Genomic DNA, 26,996 nt, shown 5'->3' on the forward strand with positions numbered 1-26,996 from the left:
AAGGCGTACAGAAAGCAGTCTATTATGTCAGCAAAAGGTTGATGGGTGCAGAATTAAGATATCCGCCAATCGAAAGATTAGCATATTGCTTAATTCTAGCCTCCAGGAAGTTGCGTCCTTACTTCCAAGCCCATCCTATCACAGTTCTAACCGACCAGCCCCTTCGGCAAGTCCTCCAAAAACCTGAGGCGGCTGGAAGATTATTAAAATGGGCAGTTGAACTAGGGCAGTTCGATGTAACTTATTCACTGCGGGCAGCAATAAAAGGACAAGTTTTGGCCGATCTTGTCGCGGAGTTCACCGAACTCCCAGGCAGTAAGCAGTGCGAACAGCCTGAAGCGCCCATGCCTCAAGACAAAACTCCTTCGTGGAAGCTATTCACGGATGGTTCGTCTAACGAATCCCACGCTGGAGCAGAAGTGATATTGATAATGCCAGAAGGGCATCGATTTCACTGCGCAATCAGGTTCGACTTCGCGGCGTCAAAAAATGAAGCAGAATATGAAGCACTCCTAGCTGGATTGAGAATGGCCAAAGATATGAGCATAAAGACGCTTGATATTTACAGTGACTCTCAGCTGGTCGTAAATCAAGTCCTGGGAGAATATCAAGCACGAGGCTTAGAGATGATGGCCTACCTGAATAAAACGAAGGATTTGCTAGCCCAGTTTACAAAGTACACCCTCCAGCAAATCCCGCGAGACCAGAATTCAAATGCAGACGCCTTAGCTAAACTCGCGAGCGCGAAGGACGCTGACACTTTGAACATTGTGCCAGTGGAAAGACTGAGCAAGCCAAGTATACAAGCAACTGAGTCCAGTATGGAAATTCGAATGGAAGATACATGGATGGCGCCTTACTTGGAGTATCTGACAAATGGTGCATTACCGACAGATAGAAACAAGGCCAGGACTCTGCAAAGGCGAGCCGCTAGGTACATACTGGTCGATGGCATTATGTATCGAAGAGGATATTCAATGCCACTACTCAGGTGCGTTACACTAGAAAAAGCTAAGGAATTCATGAGGGAGGTGCATGAAGGCTTCTGCGGAGATCACGCTGGGGGGCAGAGTTTGGCAAAAAAGGTTCTAAGACAAGGTTACTTCTGGCCAACAATGAATGAGGATTCAATGGAGTATGTACGAAGATGCGACAAATGTCAGAGGTTCTCCAAGATCCCACGAGCAGCTTCGAATGAACTAAAACAGATGCAGAGCCCATGGCCCTTCGCAGTTTGAGGGATAGATTTGATTGGATCCCTGCCAACAGGGAAAGGAGGAGTAAAGTACGCAGTTGTGGCAGTCGATTACTTCACAAAATGGGCCGAAGCTGAACCACTCGCAACCATCACGACCAAAAAAGTTCTTGACTTCGTCATCAAGAACATTGTATGCCGGTATGGATTGCCCAGGAAGATAGTTTCAGACAACGGGACCCAATTTGACAGTGATTTATTCACCGATTTCTGTGAAAGGCATGGAGTCATTAAAATTTTTTCTTCAGTCGCACATCCCCAAGCGAATGGGCAAGTCGAAGCCGTGAACAAAACTCTTAAGGACACCCTGAAAAAAAGACTTGAAGAAGCCAAAGGAGTGTGGCCAGAACAACTGCCTGAAGTCCTCTGGTCGTATAGGACATCCCACCGAACAGCATCAGGGCATACCCCATTTTCCCTAGCCTACGGATATGAGGCCATGTTACCTGTCGAGTTAGATCCCCCCTCACATCGACGTTTGACTTACGACCAGGACGTGAACAGCCAGCTGATGATGGAGTCCCTAGACTCGATTGACGAGATGCGAGAAAAATCTCAACTCCGAGTTGCTGCTTACCAGCAAAAAGTCGCCCGGTACTTTAACTCCAAAGTTAAAGAAAGAAAATTCAACGTCGGAGATTTGGTGCTACGACGAGTTTTCTTAAATACCCGCGACCCCACTGCTGGAGTGCTCGGACCTAACTGGGAAGGACCTTACCAGATTGAAGAAGTCCTTCACCCAGGCACCTACAAACTTGCACGCTTAAACGGAGATCTCGTTCCGCGTTATTGGAATGGAGAACACCTGCGCAAGTATTATCAATGAACAGCCCTTCTTAAAGGACTAGCTTGTTTAAATTTCTCTTTTTAATTTTTACAAGTTTTGCAAAGAGGGTTAGCCACGTTGTATGGCTAACTGCTCGTATATGTAAGATTCTATTTCAGAATCACTCGTAAAGACATATTTAGTCCATTTTCAATACGAGATTATAAGGGACTGTGCTCAGCCAGTCATTCTTGCCAACCTTTGTGAATTTATATTTACAAGTATTTGTTCATTACGTGTGTTGTTTTGCTGTATTACAAGTACCAGTTTTACTACGAACAGGAATGTTCGAGCAGGTTGTGGTCAAGGCAAGTGACCAAGGACCTAAATCTCCTCGATCACTTGGGGGGCACATAAGGCACATCGATAGCAAAGCATACTCTTAAGGTATGTAAACACATGAACAAAATAAGTGAAAGCATGCTACAGTACTTAGAGTATTTTTCAAAATTTATGTTTTGTTAAATCATGCCAAAGTACTATGCTAAGTTCGGTCATACGGACAAATGTTATAATAAGTAAAGATATTATAGCATCAAGATTTAAGCTTTTACACCGCAAGCATCGCAGCTTGGATGTAACTGTTCAAGTAAAAAGATTTGCTGCCCGTGCAGCAAAGTTTAAAAAAGAAACTACTGTCTTTACATCATGACCCTTGGGTCGTATATCCAAAAAGAAGAAAAAACAAATGAGAAGAATTCAAGAGGCATTCGGGGCTGGAGGTTCCTGGGCAGCATTCTGGTTAGTCACGTCCTCAACAACATCTTCTTCTTCCAAACCAGCGACGCTTGGAGTGGCAGGGGTCGCGGCTCTTGCCTCCTCTTCGGCCAGTTGGGCAGCACATCGGGCCAGCTCCGCAGTTCTGACTTCCTCTTAAAGGTAGCTAAAGTCAACACCCTGATTGTGTTTCCAGAAATTGTAGAATCATCGGAGTGTTGTCGTCTTGTACTTTTCCAGATTCTTGGAGTTGTCAAGCTCCAACTGCTTCACTTTGCCCTCAAGGGAGAGAATAGCCTTATCCTTGGTCTTGAGTACCTCCCCCAGATGCTTGATTTCGCGGAGATGGGTTTTGTTGAACTCCCGGTACTCTTGCCTCAACTTGACCGCTGCTTCCTTTGCAGCTTCAGCCTCGGACAGCTTAGTCACCGCTACATCCCTCTCTCGGATCACTGCCTCCAACTCCTTAGCATGCTTAGCCTCAGCAGCCGAAAGCTCCTCGGCCGCCTTCACCTGAAACCTCTCGATGGCTTTTGCCTCGGCCTGCTCAAGGTAAGCCTGGGCTCGGGTACGGGCAGTAATGGCAGAAAGTAAGGCCTGTGCACAAAGAAAAAGGAGTTAGAACTTATCACGAGGACTAGAAAACTAAAGACTCGAAGAATAAAGAAACACTTACGCTGGAGATTTCGTTCAAAGCCCTGTTCATGATCTGGTCGACTGGCAGCTCTTCAGCTTGAACCATTGCGGCCCTAACACGCTCGCCTTTACCAATGCGATCGAGGCGGTCCCTGGCAGATCGAATGGCACGGCTCATGAGTCTTGCCCCATGAGCCTCTTCACGAGAAAGCTGCTCCCTGGCAGGCACAGCTGGAGGATTCGGCCGAACGGGAGTAGTTTGCTGTTCAGAAGGAGCTGGAGGAGAAGTAGGAGTTCGCCCATTTGGCGCAGGACTTTGCCCAGTAGGCGTACCCTGAGGAGGATCTTCTGATCGACCCTTCTTGGCTGGAGGACCTCGACTGGATTCACCAGTTCTCTTCTTAGGCTTCCGTTGGAGTTGAGGAACTTCCTCTTCCTCCTCGGCCTGGTACATGTCAAAAATGTTGGGAGTTGACATATCTGCATGAAGATAAACATAGCAAGTTTATAAAAAGGAGGCAGGTGAAAGTAAGTTAGACAATTGAAAGGAGGTAACAAAGTAAATACCCGAGCTACAACTACTGGTCGCTACACTATTGACTCTATTAGTCATATACTCATTATCTGGCATGAAGAAGTCTGACCCTAAGTTTGGAGCATATGTAAAGTTACCATCCCCGTCAAACAAGTGACAGGGAATCGGAAAACCATTTAAAAGCGAAATAACTTTACCATTATCATCGGAAGATTCTCCCAAGTCAACAATAGGCTCTTTGGCCTTTTCTTTCCCCTTGCCTTGGGGAGCAGAAGGCCTTTCTGCGGAAGGGCTACCCGTGGGTTCCCTGATCGTAACTCCTGTTGGCCTCCTCCTAGGAGGAGACACAGGAGGTTGCTGCTCGGGAACCCCCTCGGCAGTGGCTTCGTCCACCACGGACCCTCTATTTTCATGGCGAGGAGCCAGGAGGCCAGACGACCTCAAGTTCTTTTCGAGTGTTAGGGTCTTGACACATTTTGCTGCATCAGACATCCTGGCCAGAGTGTTAGACCTCAACACCATGTCTGGTGTTGGGGTTGGACGTAACCAAGGGCCTAAAAAACAGATTAAGTTTGAGAAAAAATGAAAGGAAACACTCTATGTTAAAGTATCGACCAGACGAAGACAAGTTTATACCTCCTCTCGCGAAGGCCAAGTTGTTACTGGTTATGTTCGGAGTAAAGAAGTACTCCCTGTTGTAGTGCCCCACGTTTGATATATGGGTAGTACCACTCAAGAATGTCCGGCCGGTCTCCTGGTGGCAGAAGTTGAAAAAGCCCGTCTCGTTGTGCTGTGGGTTGGACTTGAGGTCAAAAAGATAGTTGACCTCGTGGGGTGAAGGTTCTGGCCATTTGTTAAGTCTGTATAGGACATAGAGTGCGGCCATCATTCAATATCTGTTTGGAGTTATTTGGAAGGGAGCGACGCCGAAATAATTGGCCACCCCCACAAAGAAGGGATGAAGAGGGAGATAAGTTCCCGCCTCAATGTGATACCGGGACCAGGCGCTGTTCGCCCCTCCTAGACGGTTAGCCCTCTGTTCCGCGGTGGGACGTATAATGGTTACCCCCGTAAGGGGGAATTTCCTGAAGCAGTTAGCAACCATTCGAAGGGTCACTGAACCGGCTGGGGGAGTATACCACTCGACATCAGGCGGATTCCGATGACGAGGACGAGCCCTAGTTTGGATATTAGGGTCAGGAACAAGATTTTCTCGACCGCTGGTCGAGGGAGCCCTAGCCTGCGAATCAGGCTGGGCAGGAGGAGTAGGGTTGCTTTCAGACTCGGGCCTTTTCTTGCCAGAAGACTTGGAGCGGGCCATTGGAAAGGAAGGATGGGGTCTGGAAGAGGATCGCGAGAAAGGAATCTCGTGGACACGTACAGCTGGTTATTTTTCTCCCTCGAGCAGCTAGGCGAGAAGGTCGTCATCGATGGGTCTTTCACCTCCCCACAAATCTGGCATTAATGTCTGCAAACAGAAGAATGGGGAGGTGAGGAAATAGAACTCTAAAAATCTTTTTAGAATAACGCTGGTTGAGTATAAAAGTTAGGCTTTTATACAACAACATTCTATCAAAAGGCTAGTTTTTCTACACGAACAGTTTGAAAAGCGGATCAAAGGGTGAAAGTAAAAGGTTTTTCTGTGAAAGCTTTTTCAACTCCCCTTAGGGCGGGAAAAGTTTATTTTTCAACTGGCTTAAAAATCGAAATGTTAGCATTGGTGACGTGGCAAATAATCTCTTGACACGTGGCTGATACCTGGAAGCGTCTGCTAGAGTATCGATCAGGAGACACAGTAGAAGCAGGGCAAGCCTGTCTTACCCGCGACCAGTCTGGTCGGTAGTTCCGCATACAAGGCAACGTTTATGGGAAGATCTTTATGAATCCTGAATTTATCTCATACAATCTTCTGGATACCCGATTATTCAGGGAATAATATCTGTAACAATCTCTTGTAACCCTCCTTGAGCCTATAAATAAGAAGAGATAGCTCAAGGAAGGGGGATCTTTTTCTTTTTACTTTGGAATTATAGGAAGCAATAGTAATTCTCCAAGTAAATCTGTATTGTTCTGGAGAAGAGTGTGAAACTCATTGAACCCTGGTTATTTGATCACCCTTCTGATTTTATATCAATATTATTCTAAGTGGACGTAGGTCATTACCAGATCCTGGGGCCGAACCACTATAAATTACTGTGTTTTCTTTACTTTTGTCATTGCGTTCTTCTCTATATATTCGTCCATATCAATCACGTTTTGACTCCGTGTCAGTTGGCCAAATCTTGGGTCAACAATAACTATTTAATCTAGTGGGGGAATGTTATATTATTTTATAATATAATGTAATAATATATTATATTATAATATAATGTTTTAGATTAAATAAATGTGACAAATAGTGTCACATATTGTAACATATAATAGAGAGTTACAATATTTAGATATATGAGATATATCCAAATAATGTAACATATTTGGTGTTACAAATTTGTAACTTCTAAATATTACCATTTATTGTGTAAATTTGGTGTTACACAATATTGAGATGAATTTCATATAGCCATATCGGAAATGGCTGTTAGAGATATGGTTTTAATCCCAATAATGTGTTTTGGGGGTTACAAAATCATTTGGGAGGGTTGGAACCATTTGGAAAAACAGGACATTTTTAAGTGCTGAAAATGGTCAGTGGCCACGGCCACTGAATGTTGGTGGTCGCGGCCTGTGGGACAGAGAGTAGTGGCCGCAACCACTAATGTCTCTGGTCGCGGCCACAGGCCAAAACTCACCATTTTTTTTCTTCAGTTTTTTCAATATTTGTTGAACAGCTCAATAAACCCAAATAACTCCCAAATCTCATTTTTAATTCCATATTAATCCAATTAAACATTGGTAACAGCCATGGGGGTTGGTGGAATTTAAAATTCAAAGGGTGTCTCTAAACTCTATAAATAGGAGCCTATAGCTCACTTGAAAGACACAAATTTTCTATCCACTAGAGCACTTGGCTAGAAACACCTTGAGGCTTGATTATTCCATAAAGCATTTCCTATAATCTGTGAGAGATCCCTTAGTGCTTGAGTTAGGGGGAAATAAGCTTTTGGACAAAGGTTTCAAACCTTGTTCAAGTTGGTGATCCCCAACACTCTTCACTTTGGTTGTGTGAGTGAGAATATCTTATTATTTTGTTCTTGTTCTTATTATCTTCTATTGTTTTTCTTCTTATCATTCTTGTTATATTTACTTGTATCTTTGCTCAAGAGTTGTAATCTCATCTACATCTTTCTTTTTACTTCCTCAAGTTTATTTGTATCTTTTTGTCAAAAGTTGTATTTTCTATTTCAATCCTCTTCTTCTTCTTTCTCTATATTTATTTGTATTTTCAGTTACAGAGTTGTAACACTCTTTTTAATCAATCATTATTTATTGGTAATATTATTGCGTAGAGTTGTATTTTCTTACCATTTCCATTAAGGCAAATACATATTTTCATAACAGTTTTATCATGGAAAAGTAAATGTTAATTTATGTGTTTTAATTGTTGCATTCATGCATCGTGTTTACTTTCCAAAACATTGATATTTTTTCAAATAATAATATTATTGTATTTTATTTTAGTTAAAATGTCTCAAAACAACTCCAATGTAGTGGGTGGACTTAATGATAAAAATATAGTATTTTGGAGACATGGTATGAATATATTATTGTTAAGAGAGAATTTGATGGATGTTGTTAAAACACCACCAATCGATGATTCAGTGATTAATCAGTTTGAGTACGGCAAGTGGTTAAGAATAAATACCCAACAAGCCTTAAATCAACATATATATATATATGGGAGGCAATCAATGCTACGTATGGATACATATATGATAAGTGGTTCTATGAGAATGAAATCCTATCGGCCAAGCGTGAAATAATCGCTGAATTTATGAAGAATAAGAAAGGTAAATATGATATTTTTGTTCTTATAACTAAGTGGAAAGAGATTTGTCATTTTGAGCTCTTAACTCAAGGTCCACTAATGATGTTTATTCTTCTGTGTATATGGGTGAATCTAACGGTTTAAAGGGTAGCTAATGAAGATCATGAAGTGGAAAAGAGGAAAAATGTCTAGTTCAAGAAAGCATTAAAGAAAGTCCATTTATTTAAAATTCTTTAGTTTTATTAAAAGAAAACTTTATTGTTGTTTGAACAATGTTTAGTTCATTATTTTAGTTATTTTGGAATTTTATTGCATGTAATGACTTTAGAATATTTTATTTATAATTGGATTATTCTTAATTTTTTCTTTAGACATGCAATTAAATATTCAGACTTTCTCGCTTTCATTAAAATGAACTAATGCTCAATAATTCAGAATTGTTTAAAGTGGCAAAACCACAAGGTAACAAAAGACAAAAAGTTTCAAACGAGGTTGACACATATCTTTGGCATCTTAGACTTGGTCATATAGGTCTAGATAGGATAAATTGGTTAACAAAAGATGGAGCTTTGAGAGAACTAATAGTTGGAACTCTTTCGGTTTGTGAATCTTGTCTAGAAGGAAAAATGACCAAACGTCCTTTCTCAGTGAAAGGTAATAGAGCCAAAAAAAACCTTTGGAGCTTGTACACAACGATGTATGTGGTCCAATGAATGTACAAGCAAGAGGTTTGTATGAGTATTTCATCACTTTTATTGATGATTACTCAAGATATGGTCATACGTACCTAATGCTTAGGAAATCTAAAACCTTTGGTAAGTTCAAGAATTAAAAGCTGAGGCTGAGAAGCAGTTAGGTAAGACACTAAAAACACTTTGATCTGATCGAGGTGGAGAATATTTGGATTTAGAATTCAAAGATTTCTTGCTGGAGCATGATATTCTACCCCCAACTCATAAAACCAGGAATGACACATCAAAATGGTGTTTCTAAAAGAAGAAATGGGACCTTATTGGACATGGTTAGGTCTATGTTAAGCTACTCTTCACTTCCTCTCTCATTTGGGGATATGCACTTCAAACAGCAACGTACATTTTGGATGTAGTCCCATCTAAGACCATTAGTAAAATGCCACTGGAACTGTGGAATGGAAACAAACCTAGTTTGCACCATTTCTGCATTTGAGACTATCCTGCTCATGTTCTTAGAACTAAATCATGGAAAATTGAATCAAGGTTGGGAGTGTGCATTTTTGTTGGCTACGCTCCAGAAACAAGAGGTGGTTATTTCTATAGTCCCAAGGATCAAAAGGAATTTTCCACAAATGCGACCTTCCTTGAACATGACTATATGAATAACTATAAACCTCGAAGCAAGGTAGCATTGGAGGAACTCACAGTTGATAAGATTCAATCATAATCATCTTCATCATTAAACGATAAATGAAAAATGGAGGAAACCATGACTCCTGAAAAAGAAACCCTGGTGCAACGTCGTAGTGGGAGGATTGTGAGACAACCTGTTAGCTACGAACATGAGGCACATGTCCTTATTTCTAATATAGACAAGGACAGTCCATTAACATTTCAAGAGGAAATGGATGATCTTGAAAAGGAGAAATGGAAAGAAGCCATAAACTAAGAAATGGAATCGATGTATTCCAATTTTGTTTGGGAATTTGTGAATCCACTTGAAGATGTCAGGCCCATAGGGTGTAAGTGGGTATACAAGAAGAAAAGATAGATGGGAAAGTAGAGACGTTCAAAGCGAGGCTTGTAGCCAAAGGTTACACTCAAAGAGAAGGTGTTTGTAATGACCCACTACTCTAGACTTTTGGACCATTAACGAAACTATACATAAAACTTACATTTTTGCGAAAATACCATACTTTATTGGAAACTTGTAGAAATAGAGTTACTTTCATAAAATAAGAAGGATATGGGATCCCATTGTCTTAAAAACAAAACATAATTTAAAATAAAAAGACATTAAATAAATAGTGCGGAAATTACATGTAAAAAGACATAAAACAAAACTACATCCTCGAATCAAATAACGCTCGGCTCCTTGACTCTCAATTCACCATCGATACACAATCCCAAGCATCCACGAACCTGATCGCCTCTAAAGCTATTTTCCTGCACATAAAATAGAAAGGAATGAGCCTAATGCCCAGCAAGGAAAATCTAACACATAGTCATAAACATAATTTCATAAGAAACATAAAGACTTAACATAATACTTATAACATACACATACTATAATGGCCATTGTTACTTGGGGTCCCATAGACTAAACAAGTCATATGCCCATTAGATTAGTGGGGTCCTACTAGCTAAGTAGGTAATATGCCCATAATATTTTGGGGTCTTGTTAGTCATATGGGTCATATGCCCAAGCCTACATACATACATACATATCATAATACATTTAATAACATAAAACATAAGATAACATAAGCATATAACATATTGATTCTACCCTATTTTCCTTACCAAAGTTACCGGGATAAGAGGACAGCGTTGGGACTTTTTGGAACACTCCTAAAGCCATATATAACAGGGTGAGTCTAATGAAGAAAAAGAGATGAAATGAAAGGAATGGAAAGACTAAACCATTGAAAATCACACTTACCAAAACTTATGTGCTCAAGAACTTAGATTCCCTAACCAAAATAAGAATGAGGTTAGGAGACTGAGTAGAAGATTAAGAGAAGGGAAACATAACATAAAACCAATTAACTAGAGTGTGTTGAATACCTTGAGGACTTGTAGATCAATCTAACCCTCAAACTGAAATACTATGAAATCTTACTTCCCAAAGTGTTTGATAAGCTTAAGATGATTAAGCTTATGATTTCTCCACCCTAGTGTTTAATTCTCACACTCTCCTAGCACTTGCAGCTTCTGAACTTAGAGTAAAAGGTGAATAATGGCTGGGTACTAGGTCCTATTTATAGAGTTTGGCAATGAAGGAATCTTAATTTTACTTGAATAAAAATAATAGCTTTTTAGGTGAAAATAATTTGAATAATCATTCAGCAGAGGCTGAAAACTCGTTCAAAAGATGTTGGACTTATGAAGAAGTTGAATGGCTGAAAGGAAAAAGAATTAAAAAACATTTGAATTATGCTGAAGGAGGCGATATATCGCCCCCTATAGGCGATATATCGCCTGGGCCAGTATGCCCGAGGCGACCGTGCATCGTTTCGTGTTTTCCGTATCTACGTGCTGCGATATATCGCCCCCTATAGCTGCGATATATCGGCACACGCTGAATATCTAAACACGAAATTACACATTTTTAGCTAAGTTTGAATGGAGTAAATAGCCTTGACTAAGCCCTCAACGTATTCAAAGCTGCTGACTGACCTTAGAACATTCAAACTTTACTCCTTATTAAATTTAATCCTCAAAATACTTAATTCTTAATCACCCATTCATAACATGTGCTTAAAATCCTATTGGTTGTTATCTAAACCTTATAGTATAATAAATATTATCCTTAATATCAGTCTATAATCAAACCTTAGGTTAACATTAATATTCTTAAACTATAGGTTAAACTTAGAAAATCTATAAGTACTACTATGAGTGTCCAAATAATTCCCGGTCTGAACCAAAAATCCACAGTTACAAAGATAATACTATAAATACTATAATACTACTATCTAACTAGCTAAGTAAAGTTCTTGGACTCTACAATTCTCCCCTAATAAAAAGAATTTCGTCCTCGAAATTTACTTACCAAATAACTCCGGATACCGGCCTTGCATGTCCTCTTCCAATTCCCACGTTGCCTCTCGTTCAGAACTGTTACTCCATAGGACTTTGACTATAGGAAAGCTCTTGGACCGCAACTGCTTCATCCCTCTAACTATGATGCTAATCGGTCATTCCTCATAACTTAAGTCTTTCTGGAGCGCTATCGTATCGTACTTGAGGACGTGAGATGGGTCTGACACATATTTGCGTAGCATCAAAATGTGGAAGACGTTGTGAGTATCGGCTAGTGTAGGCGGTAGGGCTAGTCTATACGCAACTGGTCTCACTTTGTCCAATATCTCAAAAGGACCTATGAATCGGGGACTAAGCTTGCCTTTCTTCCCGAACCGCTTGACATCTTTCATAGGAGATATCTTCAGGAAGACTTGATCTCCGACTTGGAACTCCACATCGCGTCGCTTGGCATCCGCATAGCTTTTCTGACGGCTTTGAGCAGCAAGCATACGCTGTCTAATAAGCACTACTGCTTCTTGAGCTTGTCTAACAGCTTCGGGCCCTAGAAGCTGCCTTTCTCCTACCTCGTCCCAGTGCATCGGTGATCGGCACCTTCTTCCATATAGCAACTCAAAAGGTGCCATCCCGATTGTTGACTGTTAGCTGTTGTTGTACGAGAACTCGATCAGCGGCAAGTACTTGTTCCATGATCCTCCGAAATCAAGTATACACGCGCGTAGCATATCCTCTAAGATCTGGATCGTACGCTCGGACTGCCCATCTGTCTGAGGATGGAAAGCTGTACTAAGACTTAACTTAGTGCCCATAGCTTGCTGTAAGCTTCTCCAAAATCTTGATGTAAACACTGATCCTCTATCTGACACTATTGTCTTGGGAATTCCATGCAACCGTACAATCTCTTGGATGTAGATGTCTGCATATTGGTCTGCCGTGTATGAAGTGTTAACAGGCAGGAAATGAGCCGACTTGGTTAGTCTATCTATTACTATCCAAGCAGAATCATGCTGCTTATTCGTCTTTGGCAGACCCGTCACGAAATCCATGGCTATGTCGTCCCACTTCCATTCTGGCACGCTAAGTGGTTGTAATAAGCCTACAGGGCGCTGATGCTCCGCTTTCACTTGCTGGCATACCAGACACTTAGATACATACTCTGCTATGTCCTCCTTCATCCCTAGCCACCAATTGATTACCTTGATGTCATGAGTCATCTTGGTAGACCCTGGATGAACTGAGTACGGGGTACTGTGCGCTTCTTCTAGGATTGCCTTCTTAATACTTTGGTCATTTGGCACGCATACCCGATCCTTATATCTCAATAAGCCTTGGCTAGATATTGAGAAATCTGTATTCTTGCCTTCTCTGACTACTTCCATATGTGGTGCTAGCGATTCACCATGTCTCTGACCAATTCGTATGTCCTCTAGCAGATTCGATTGGATAGACAAGTTAGCCAGCTTGCCTACAACCACTTCTATTCCGGCACTGATAAGCTCCTGCTGAAGCGGCTTTTCTATTCCGGATAAGGCTGCTAAATTCCCATAGCTTTTCCTACTAAGCGCATCGGCAACTACATTCGCCTTTCCTGGGTGGTATAAGATTTCGCAGTCATAATCCTTGACTAACTTTAACCACCTGCGCTGCCTCATATTGAGCTCCTTCTGCGTAAAGAAGTATTTTAAACTCTTGTGGTCCGTATAAATCTCACACCGTTCTCCGTAAAGATAATGGCGCCAGATTTTTAACGCAAAGACCACCGCTGCCAACTCCATATCATGAGTTGGATAGCGTTGCTCATACTCCTTTAACTGACGTGAGGCATAGGCTATCACCTTGTCATTTTGCATCAGCACACATCCCAATCCTAGCTTTGATGCATCGCAGTAGACAACGAACTTATCGTTGGGTGTTGGGACACTAAGTACTGGTGCTGAGCAAAGCTTATCCTTAAGCAACTGGAAGCTTTCCTCACACTTATCATTCCAGTTAAACTTTTGTTGCTTCCAGGTCAGATTGGTGAGCGGAGTGGCTATCTTAGAAAAGCCCTCTACAAACTTCCTATAATAACCTGCTAGCCCTAAGAAGCTTCTTACTTCTGACGTGTTCTTTGGTCTAGGCCAATCCTTCATGGCCTCTACCTTTGATGGATCTACTGCAACTCCGTCTTTCGATATGATGTGCCCGAGGAACGCCACTTGCGAAACCCAAAATTTTCATTTCTTGAACTTGGCGTAGAGTTTATGCTCCTTCAATCGCGTGAAAATCGTCCTCAAGTGTTCCCCATGCTCTACTTCATCCTTGGAGTAAATTAAAATGTCGTCGATGAACACAACGACAAATTTATCCAAGTAGTCTTTGAAGACCCTATTCATTAAGTCCATAAACACGGCTGGTGCGTTAGTAAGACCAAAAGACATAACCAAGAACTCGTAATGTCCATAACGAGTCCTAAAGGCTGTCTTAGGAATATCTTCTCCCTTTACCTTGAGCTGATTTTACCCGGACCGTAAATCGATCTTAGAAAATACAGTCGCACCTCGGAGTTGATCAAACAAATCGTCTATCCGAGGTAACGGGTACTTGTTCTTGATCGTTACTTTGTTCAGCTCACGATAGTCTATGCACATCCGCATACTCCCGTCCTTCTTCTTCACGAATAGTACCGGAGTTCCCCATGGTGAATGGCTTGGCCTAATAAAACCCAAGTCTAGGAGTTCTTGTAGCTGCGTCTTTAACTCCTTGAGTTCCGTAGGTGCCATCCGGTATGGTGCCTTAGAGATAGGCTCGGTGCCTGGTACTAACTCTATCGTGAAGTCTATTTCTCGAGTTGGCGGCAATCCTGGAAAGTCATCGGGAAAAACTTCTGGAAATTCTTGTATTACTTGGACATCTCAAACCTTAAGCGGCGTCTCCCTTTCCACGTTCGTGATGCTGGCTAAGAATGCTTGGCATCCTTTCTCCATCATTCTCTGAGCTTTGAGAGATGACACTAATGGGGTGCGCAATCCTGAAGCTTGTCCCATGAAGCATCGTCTCTGGCCGTCAGGAGTCTCGAACATCACCTTCTTGCGTTTGCAGTCGATCGTTGCGCCATGTCGTGCTAGCCAATCCATGCCTAATATTACGTCGAAGGCCTTGATCACTAGCTCTATCAGGTCTCCTTCTAGTTCTATGTCCTCAATCTTGATCGGTACGCCTCGTACTATTCGTGATGATAGAACTACTTTGCCCGAAGGCAACTCGGTTACAAACCTAGTTCTAAATCTTTCACTAGGTTTGTCTAGTTTTTCTATCATTCCTAACGAGATATACGAATGAGTGGCTCCCGAATCAAATAATACATAGCATAAATTATTGAGGATAGAAACCTGACCTGTGACCACCTTGTTGCTAGCATCAGCCTCTCCTTGGGTTAAAGCAAAAACCCTAGCAGGAACCATCTTTTCGTCCTTCTTCCCTTTTGGCTTTTGCTGAGGACAGTCTCTTTTACGATGCCCTTCTTGACCACAGTTGAAACACCCCTTGGTGTTGGCGCGGCATTCTCCAGGATGCTTCTTCTGACATTTGGCACATGGCGGGTATTCCACGTAACCCGACCTATTTCCCCCATTATTCGTTCGTGCCCTTTTATTGCTGTCAGATTGCTTGTTGTCAGGATGCCGTCTTTTCTGGCCGTTACCGTTGTTGCCTGATTGACTGTTGCTGGATTGATTGTTGCTATTATGGTTGTTGTTGTTCCGACTGGCCTGAGGTTGGCTCTGCTATCTAGGTTCCGGCTTGCTGGCTTCTTCTTTGCTTACATTGGCCTGCAACCTTTCTACTTCGATTGCCGTCTCAAGTACGTCAGCATATGTAGTGTTTCCCGGGTTTGCTAGTTTAACCCCCATCTCGATCTTCGGGCGAAGTCCTCTAACAAACTTGTTCACCCTCAGATAATCGGTTGGAACCATTTCTGCCGCGAACTTTGCTAAGCGGTCGAACTGTCGAGCATATTCCGCCACTGTTAAAGTACCCTGCTTCAAGTTGGTGAACTCCTCAACCCGTGTAGCGAGTACAGCCGAATTGTAGTACTTTTTGTGGAACAACTCCACAAATCGGGTCCACGTCATGGTGGCAGCATCATGGGATTGCTGGACCAAGTCCCACCATATCCTGGCATCTTTCTTGAGCAAAGATGAGACGCAGGATATGCGGTCTGCATTACTGAGATTCGTGTTGGCTAGAATCGGCTCCACATTCCTTAGCCACTCTTCTGCCTCAAAGGGGTCTGTAGTCCCTTCGAAGTTTGGAGCGTGCTGCTTGCGGAACCTCTCATATACTGGCTCCATGTGCTGTACTGGATATGGAGCGTAGTTCGTCATAGGCCATCCCCCATATGGACCAACTTGTTGGGGTGCTGGGGCCATTTGTTGCGGCTGCGGCTGTGGCAGAGGCTGAGGCTGAGATTGAGCCTGTTGGCGTTGTTGCTGCAGAAGTTCCTCGACTTGCTGTCGCAGTCTGGCAATCTCCGCAGTGTTGTCAGCTGGTGGTGCCGGCGCGTTGCGGCAGGCAGTAGCACGCACTCCCCTTCGGTGAACTGGAGGGACTTCATTGGTTGCTGGAACGTCGTTGGAGGCGTTTCCGTTGGTGCGTGCAGATCTTCGGAGCGACATCGTAGCAGAGTTCTAACAGTTGAAAGAAACATGTTAGAACTTTACCTAATAGGCTCTAAGGCAAAAACTTATTCTAAAACAAACATATCTCGGACCTATTTATTATGACTTTTTATGAAAAGTTATATAAGTCTTTATTTATATTCAGAGTGGGTTTCTATACTTAGAAAAACAAGTCATCTTTATTTTCTAAGTGTGTTTCTAATCATCCTATATGACTTAATTCTCAGGCTCGAAACATATCTTTGTTCCAAAGTTAACCATATTGAGGGAGGGCTGGGATCAGTAAAATCGTTCCCACTACTATGGCCCCCTAACTCTCAATAAGGAAACTTGGTTCATTGATTTGTATCCACCCTCACCAAACTTAGTCATTATTCATTTTATTTATTATTTATTATGATTGCGAAAATAGAATCAAACTCATACATGAAAATAAAATAGCATGTTATTCATTTGGAAAAACAATTTTCACTTATTACAATCATAAAAACAAAATAAATAAAACAAACAATAAAAGCTACTAATCTAAAAATCGGGATCTTCTACATCCGATCCGTCATCTAACATATCATCATCTATCTCCTCATAATCATCATTATCATGAGAATCAAAATGCCCTCTAGGAAGGTTTGTGAGAATTCTATGTTTTTGCTCATTTGTGAACTGAAACTCGAATTTTGCGGTGAACCTAACTAAGAGGAAATAATATCTCATTGCTAATGGTAGTTCATTCTCATCATTCATGTCTTCCCATATTTCTTCTAAGGCTGCTATTACAGTATGAAAATCTTTAAATAGCCTTATTACTAGTACATATTGTTCTGTTGATCTTAGCATTATTTGCTTAGCCTCTTGAAGGCCACCTATCTCTTGGTGAAACAAGAGCAATCTTCGAGTGATCCTTTCTAGTGCTCCTACAGTGTTTCTTGGCTCCCTTATTCTTTTTAAGGCCTTAATGGCTCAGATATCTTGGTAGGTTAAAGCTCCGTTCATACTTAACTGAAAACATAAACACTAAAGTTGTTAGCTATACACATAAGCAACATAACTAGTAACTTAAACACTTACTTGGCGGTCAGATTCGGAGCTTTGAGTGTGTGCATCGAGGAGAACTTCATGCGAAGGAACCGTTTCTCTGATACCAACTGTAATTACCCACTACTCTAGACTTTTGGACCATTAACGAAACTATACATAAAACTTACATTTTTGCAAAAATACCATACTTTATTGGAAACTTGTAGAAATAGAGTTACTTTCATAAAATAAGTAGGATATGGGATCCCATTGTCTTGAAAACAAAACATAATTTAAAACAAAAAGACAATACATAAATAGTGCGGAAAATACATGTAAAAAGACATAAAACAAAACTACATCCTCGAATCGAATAACGCTCGGCTCCTTGACTCTCAATTCACCATCGATACACAATCCCAAGCATCCACGAACCTGATCGCCTCTAAAGCTATTTTCCTGCACATAAAATAGAAAGGAATGAGCCTAATGCCCAGCAAGGAAAATCTAACACATAGTCATAAACATAATTTCATAAGAAACATAAAGACTTAACATAATACTTATAACATACACATACTATAATGGCCATTGTTACTTGGGGTCCCATAGACTAAACAAGTCATATGCCCATTAGATTAGTGGGGTCCTACTAGCTAAGTAGGTAATATGCCCATAATATTTTGGGGTCTTGTTAGTCATATGGGTCATATGCCCAAGCCTACATACATACATACATATCATAATACATTTAATAACATAAAACATAAGATAACATAAGCATATAACATATTGATTCTACCCTATTTTCCTTACCAAAGTTACCGGGATAAGAGGACAGCGTTGGGACTTTTTGGAACACTCCTAAAACCATATATAACAGGGTGAGTCTAATGAAGAAAAAGAGATGAAATGAAAGGAATGGAAAGACTAAACCATTGAAAATCACACTTACCAAAACTTATGTGCTCAAGAACTTAGATTCCCTAACCAAAATAAGAATGAGGTTAGGAGACTGAGTAGAAGATTAAGAGAAGGGAAACATAACATAAAACCAATTAACTAGAGTGTGTTGAATACCTTGAGGACTTGTAGATCAATCTAACCCTCAAACCGAAATACTATGAAATCTTACTTCCCAAAGTGTTTGATAAGCTTAAGATGATTAAGCTTATGATTTCCCCACCTTAGTGTTTAATTCTCACACTCTCCTAGCACTTGTAGCTTCTGAACTTAGAGTAAAAGGTGAATAATGGCTGGGTACTAGGTCCTATTTATAGAGTTTGGGAATGAAGGAATCTTAATTTTACTTGAATAAAAATAATAGCTTTTTAGGTGAAAATAATTTGAATAATCGTTCAGCAGAGGCTGAAAACTCGTTCAAAAGATGCTGGACTTATGAAGAAGTTGAATGGATGAAAGGAAAAAGAATTAAAAAACATTTGAATTATGCTGAAGGAGGCGATATATCGCCTGGGCCAGTATGCGCGAGGCGACCGTGCATCGTTTCGTGTTTTCCGTATCTACGTGCTGCGATATATCGCCCCCTATAGCTGCGATATATCGGCACACGCTGAATATTTAAACACGAAATTACACATTTTTAGCTAAGTTTGAATGGAGTAAACAGCCTTGACTAAGCCCTCAACGTATTCAAAGCTGCTGACTGACCTTATAACATTCAAACTTTACTCCTTATTAAATTTAATCCTCAAAATACTTAATTCTTAATCACCCATTCATAACATGTGCTTAAAATCCTATTGGTTGTTATCTAAACCTTATAGTATAATAAATATTATCCTTAATATCAGTCATATAATCAAACCTTAGATTAACATTAATATTCTTAAACTATAGGTTAAACTTAGAAAATCTATAAGTACTACTATGAGTGTCCAAATAATTCCCGGTCTGAACCAAAAATCCACAGTTACAAAGATAATATTATAAATACTATAATACTACTATCTAACTAGCTAAGTAAAGTTCTTGGACTCTACAGTGTTGATTATGAAGAAACATTTTCTCCTGTGGCCATGCCCAAATCTATTCGTATCCTCTTATCCATAGCAGCTGTCAATGATTATGAGATATGGCAAATGGACGTCAAGAAAACATTTCTGAATGGCTATCTTGATGAAAGTATCTATATTGTACAACTAGAAGAGTTCATAAAGAAAGGGGAAGAACAAAAGGTGTGCAAGTTGCTGAAATCCATTTATGGATTAAAGCAAGCATCTAGATCTTGGAATATCACTTTTGATGAAACAATTAAAACATATGACTTTCAACAGAATGTTGACGAAGCATGTGTGTATAAATACATCAAAGGTAAAATGGTGGTTTTTTTAGTTCTTTACATTGATGACATTTTGCTCATTGGGAACAATGTAGAGACATTGTCAAACATGAAGAAATGGTTAGCCGAAAATTTCCAAATGAAAGATTTGGGCAAGGCGAGATATGTTCTGGGAATCCAAATCCTAAGGGGTAGGAAGAACAAGCCCTTGGAACTTTCTCATGCTAATTATATAGATAAGGTGCTTCAAGATTCTCTATGGAGAATTCCAAGAAAGGTCAGTTATCGGCCAGACATGGAATCACTCTCTCCAAGGAACAATGTCCTAAGACACCTCAGGAGGAAGAGGATACGAGAAAATATCCCTATGCTTCATTAGTTGGGAGTCTAATGTATGCTATGTTGTGTACTAGGCCCGACATATGTTGTGTAGTTGGGATTGTAAGTTGTTATCAATCAAATCTTGGTTTGGAACACTGGATTGCAGTAAAGCACATTCTTAAGTATCTTAGGAGAACGAGAGATTATATGTTGGTATAATCAGGGGTGAGCTAAACCCTACTGGGTACACTTATTCTGATTTCCAATAAGACAATGACAGTAAAAAATTGACATATGAGTCAGTGTTCACTCTTGGTGGAGGAGATGTTGTCTAGAGAAGCATTAAATAATCCAGCATAGTTGATTCAACAATGGAAGTCGAATACATAACAGCTTGTTAAGCAGCTAAGGATGCGGTTTGGTTGAGGAAGTTCTACACAGATATGGAAGTTGTTCCAAATATGGATAAGCGACTAATCGTGTATTGTGACAACAGTGGAGCAGTAGTTTATTCCAAAGAACCGAGAAGCCACAAGAGAGGGAAGCATATAGAAAGGAAGTTCCATCTGGTAAGAGAGATTGTACATCGAGGTGATGTGGCTGTTATGAAGATAGCGTCAAAACAGAACCTGGCTGACCCATTTACCAAGACACTTCCTGCCAAGTTGTTCATGGGTCACGTGCACAATATGGGATTAAGGGAGATGCCTCACTTGCTTTGAGGGCAAGTGGGAGATTGTTTGGATTAATGCTCTAAAAGCATGTAGAGACATTTACTGGTTTTAAATAAAAGTACAGTTTTATTTTATTTGAATGTTATAATTATTGTTTGAATTAATTATATAATAATATCAAAAAAACTCCCTATTCATTCATGAGAATATGATCTTGAATTAGTACGGGAGAATTAAAATCATATATAATGAATAAAATAGTTAGTAACATATTAAAGTATGGATTCTTTAATGAATGGCTATTAATACAGTTTGCTAAGCATATGAGATGCAAGTAATCTAGATTCTAATTACCGATGTGGATAGACATCTTAGTAAATGTATTGTATATAATAGAGATTATATTTGACAGGGCCAATAAGAATTAATTATCTTTATAAACTTGTCATTTGACATAAAGATTTTATTCTTATCATAATAGATGATCAGTCTAAATCCTGAGTATTCATGAACTCCTGTTTATGTTTATTGGATCTTTTGATTCACTCGTTAAGGTCTCTTAAAATAATGAGGCTAACGACTTTTGTTTTGGAGATTCAATATCATGGATGGATGGGAACATCAATTACAATAATGGAATCCATACTTTCCTAACGAATCAAATATTGGTTCCCTTAAGGGTTGATTCTAGAACTAAATAGTTATTAAGCTCAAATCTATAATTAGATTATAGATTAATTATTCGCTAGTGAATTAATGGTAGTTAAGGATCAAGAGGTAATTAGAAGGGTAAAATGGTAATTTTTACCAATTCTAATTAACGAACCAATAATGGCGGACATAACTACATATATTGATTATATCAATGGACTACTAGAGAAAACTCTGTAAATATAATTCTATAAATACTTAGAGTGAAATTCCATATTTATAGTGGAGTAATCATGGAATTAATAAATAAGATTATTAGATTAAAGAATTTAATTAATAATCTGGTTTATTAGAGCTTCGTATTACAGGTCCATGGTCCCCAGATCACCTCTGTCTTACACTGTCAAGGGTAAGGATGTCAAAAGAAAGATTAATATAAAGAGAAAGGACTAAATTGCAAATGAATTAATTTTTCAGTGCAAGGAAATAATTATGTGATAATTATGGGTAATTGATTAATTGTGAATTAATTAATTATTTAACTGTATATTTTTATTTTGAAATACTATAGGTTAAAATTAATATTAATCTTGTTTGGATTAATATAAAGAGATAGAATAATAAATATCTTATTTATAATATGATATTTTGTTGTACCTTAAATATTAGCACGAGTTTAATCACTTAGCTAGGGATACAGTTGGCATATAAATATATAGAAAAGCAGACAAGTAAAACATCTAGTTGATGATGATATGAACAGTTCAAGTTAAGAAGGCAATACGACATTCAGGTAATTATCAGGCCGCCTCTTAGGATGATGGTCCAGTTCGAGACATATAGTGGCCAGATCCCCCTTAGGGCGCTCTAAAGTTTATTTGAACTAAGGTTCGGATAATCTTCGATCACCAGCTCGATGAAGATGTTCAGTCCATGGAAACCTGGTCATAACACATACTGAAGGATCCTGAGAGACTTGAAGGCTCTGTATACGCTCATTAATGCCCAGGCTGTATTGCGCATTTATCATTTATTATCTGAAATGGCAGGAATATATTATGTTATGAAATCTTATCCCAATGTAAATGGGAATTATCTATATTAAATGCATACCATATTTATGCACACGGTCACCCAAACCCGTCCAAGAAATTCCACTATAAATATCAGGTATAATGGACAGGAAAAGGGATGACCTTTTGTATTACTGAAACTCTGCAGAAATTGTGAGAGAAGAGAAATAATATTGTCTTGTGGACTAGGTCGATTTTAATCACTGAACCACGTAAATGTGTGTGTACGAAATTGTTCTCATAAGTTCATTACGGTTTGTAAATAAGCACTAATATTGTTTTTAGATTTCTAAATCTAGTATTGGCGAAAAATCGTGTCAACAGTTTGGTGGTTTCATTGAGAGGAAATTAGTGCTTTAAAAGTTTCATTCGACATTCACCATGGTGGTTACTCGATTGATGCATGAAAATGAAATCGAAGAGCCTAGTGGGCAGGAGGCGCACCATGCATCCGTTCTCATTGAAAAGGGCCCAGATGTTCAACAACATACTGGGAAGCAATTGGTGGGCCAAGACGACGATGGGAGTTCAACGTCACTCCCACCAAATCATAATCTAGGTTGTCTAAAAAAAATCAAGATGGAGAATGCCCAATTAAGGAGCAATCTCGCTAGGGCAAACAGACAGATTGGAAAGGTCCTAGTTCGGTTACCCCATCTTGCAACTGACACTAATGTCGGAAAGAGGCAAAGTGGGTCCCATAAGTCCCACAAGAATAATTACTCCAAACCTAGTCATTATATTAGGATTGCCACCCCGAGCTCTGTACCTTCAGAGCGAGATCATTGAAGTGCTTAGCCCACTGGTCATCACAGGAACCATCACCTGCATGCCAGTCGGTCGGTCAGAATTGTGACCCCTTGCTCTGTGCCTTCCACACAGATTCCCAGGAATGCCCATAACAACCTACCAGTGTGAGCTGGGACAAGTTTACGGAGAAAAAATGCCCTAGCGAATCCTCATGCACCGTGATCAAAACCCCAGGCATAGAGAACTCGAGACTTTGGGGTAGAACAAAGGCGTGTTAATTTAGTTCGTCCTGATGGAACGAGGATAGCCTCACCAATAAGACAACTGGCATCATCGGTTAGACATCCTACACCATCGCGCCCACAAAGAGAAATCCTCCCCTGTTAGTAGACACTTACGTCCCACAGACATGTGCCACAATCCAAGTCCTCGATCTCAGCCGCAGGCTGTAAGTTTTGCAAATGAAAGTTACTATATGGGGAGCCAGCGCGAAGGCAAGTCTGAGAGGGACCTGAGGAATCATCTTAGTTCAGCACAAAGTCCTCATTTCGATGCACATCCCAACCTGCGTGACTATCTGAATTCACAAAGGAAGTATCCAGTTCACAATAATAATATGAGTTATACTCAACACGAGGGAGGTTCGTCTAATGTACGTGAACAACTCCCAATAAACCTAGAGACAAAAGACCCAACCCTTGAGCAACTGACCTTGATGGAGGAGCAAATGAAGAATCCCCTATCTGGAAAAGGGATTGATGATTGTGACTCTGATGAGGAGCTTGAACCTTTCATCCTGAACATCATAGCAGCTGCGTATCCTATTAGCTTCAGGATGCCAAACATGCCAACATTTGATAGAAACATAGATTCATCCGACCACCTCGGGATGTTCAATACGTTGATCATGACCCATAATGTCGGGTTCAACCTAAGGTGTATTCTGTTCCCCATGACTCTGATTGGACCTGCCAGAGAGTGTTCAAGAAGTATAAAAAAATTTTGATAAGCTCTTGGAAGAAGCTGTCTTCCTAGTTCAAGAAAGCGTTCTGAGCTTCAAAAGCAACTCGTGTAGAGGCCGACTCATTGGCCAACATAAAATAGCAACCTGGTGAGTCCTTTAAAGCATATCTAAGCAGATTTGCCAACGTTGCAACATGAGCTAGAGACGCTGATGATAGCTCCAAGCTCATGGCGATGAAAACAAGAATCCTTGTGGGAGGCGATCTATGGTAGGAGCTCCAGCGAAAAGGGGTTAAAAGTGTATATGAGTTCTTGGCCCGAGCTCAGCAGTCGATAAACTTGGAAGAGGTGCGATCTACTGTCGTAAGAACTAGCCAGGCCCCTATCCAACCTGCTGGAGCAATCACAGGTGTTGCAGCTACGTCTCAACCTGTTACCCAGAATAGCCAAGCGGGAAACAATAAGAGGAAAGGGAATGGCGAGGGAGACCAAAACAGCACAACGAAGAACAAGTTCACGGAAAAATTCAAGCCCGTTTATGCCACCTACACTGATCTAAAAGATACATGGGAACATATCTTTCGAGCAAACTCTAATCGCCTTCCGTGGAAGAAATAGAGCCATTAAGGCATCAGAGTGCGAAGAGAGAACCCTCAAAGTTTTGTCGATACCACAATGACATCGGTCATAATACCGATGATTGCACAACTTAAGGATGAGATTGAGACTCTCATTCGGGCTGGACCATTATCCTAGTACGCCCAAAGTCGAGTTACTCCCAATCAATCTGCCGGGAAAAATTCCCATCCACCTCTGGAAACTCTACCTGGTCAGCCGAGGAATCAGATGGACCAGATGAATCAGAACCAAGTCGACCCTCCCCTAATAGTAGGAGGAGATATAATTACTATTGTCGAAGGACCTCATTTGGCAGGCACAAGCAATGGAGCCCAAAAGAGGTAATTACAGGAGCTGAAAACTCATAATGATATGGAATTTATCCCGAAGCAACAGTAATAGAAACAACAACGGTTAGAAAAACAACCAATCATTTTCACAGAGGACGCTAGCCACGTTCAATTCCCACATAATGACCCGCTGGTGGTAACCGTGTAGCTCGCTATTTGATGGGTATAGAAGATTTTGGTAGATAATGGAAGTTCAGTAAATGTGCTTTCTACATCCACCCTAGTAAAGATGGAATTATCTGTGACCAATCTAAAGGCGACCTCAATGATGCTGTATGGATTTTTAGGTGAAGAGATAGCAGCCAAAGGAACAATTGGACTGGTGGTTATGCTAGGGGTTGATGCATTAACTATTACTAAAATACTTGAGTTCATTGTAATCGATTGTTAATCCGTGTATAACACGATTCTGGGACGACCCGCACTGACGGTTTTTAAAGCCATCACCTCGATCTGACATCTGGAAATGAAGTTCCCCTCAGCCTCGGGGATATGCACAGGACGTGGCGACCAACTCACTGCTTGAGAATTCTACAATATAGCCATGAAGGGAAAATCACAACCTGGGCAGCAGGCAATGATCATAGAAGAAAAAGGTGAGGAGTCTCGGAAAATGGAGTTACCCATGGGACGGAAAAACCTCGAGAAAGGGATAACGAGGTCGCCCAACAGGATGAAAATGATCCACAAATACGTGAAGATAGATATAAGCTCAAAGCAATAGAGGAGCTCAAGGAAATTAATATCGACCCAGAAACACCTTCAAGAGTTGTAAAAGTTAGGAAAATTCTTGGAGCTAAAAGAAAGAAGGAGTTGGTCCAATCCCGAGGAAGAACCTGGACGTCTTCATCTTGTTGGATGAAGATATGGTGGCAATTAGTTCGAGTATAATAGTGCATACTTTGAACTTGGACAAGAATGTTCTTGCAAAGTCCCCAAAACGAAGGCTTTTGGGGAAGGTACGGTCGGAAGCATTGGAAGAAGAAGTAGCTTGCCTACTTGAATGAAGATTTATTAGAAAAGAAAAATAGCTGATCTAGGTTTCTAACCCTGTTCTGGTCTCGAAGCCAAAGGGGAAGTAGAGAACTTCCATTGATTTTTTTGATCTCAACAAAGCTTGTCATAAGGACTGTTTCCCATTTCTAAGAATTGATAGTCAACACAAGGGGGACGTGTATTTCATGAGCTCATGTATTTCATGGACGTGTATTCTGGATATAACCAGATTGCGATGAACCCTGCACACCGAGAGGATACTAGCTTCATGACTGAGCATAACGTATACTGCTACAAAGTTATGCCATTTGGGCTAAAGAATGCCGGTGCTACATACCATCGATTAGTCAACAAAATGTTCACTAACTAGAACGGGAGAAACATGGAGGTGTATGTCGATTATATGCTTGTTAAATCAAAGACAGGCAACAACCATGTATCCGACCTGGAAGAATATTTTGGCATACTAAGGAAATATGACATGAAGTTGAATCCTCAGAAGTGCACCTTCGGGGTTTCGTCGGGAAAGTATTTTGGGTTTATAGTCAACACAAGGGGGATAGAGGAAAATCCTGAGAAAATCATATTGTTGTTGGAAATTCCTTCGCCTAGGTCCTGTAAGGAAGTACAAAGTTTAACTAGAAATGTGGCGGCCTTAAACCGCTTCGTTTCAAAATCCACTAACAAGTGTCTCCTATTTAACAACTTGCTCAGAGGAAACAAGAAGTTCGAGTGGAACAAAGAATGAGTTCTGTCTCGGTATCCATTGATAGAAAAGATTGCGTTCTGTCTTATTTTGGCTTCAAGGAAGCTCAAACCATATTTCAATTCCCATTCTATCTACGTCTTAACCGACCAACCTTTACGGCAGGTTTTGCAAAAACCTTAAATTTTGGAATGTCTACTAAAATGGGCCATCGAACTCAGCCAGTTGGAAATATTATATATGCCACAGATAACAATAAAGAGTCAAGGCCTTGCTCTTTTTGTGG

The sequence above is a fragment of the Humulus lupulus genome, chromosome 1 (genome assembly GCF_963169125.1).
Source record: "Humulus lupulus chromosome 1, drHumLupu1.1, whole genome shotgun sequence".
NCBI lineage: Eukaryota > Viridiplantae > Streptophyta > Magnoliopsida > Rosales > Cannabaceae > Humulus > Humulus lupulus.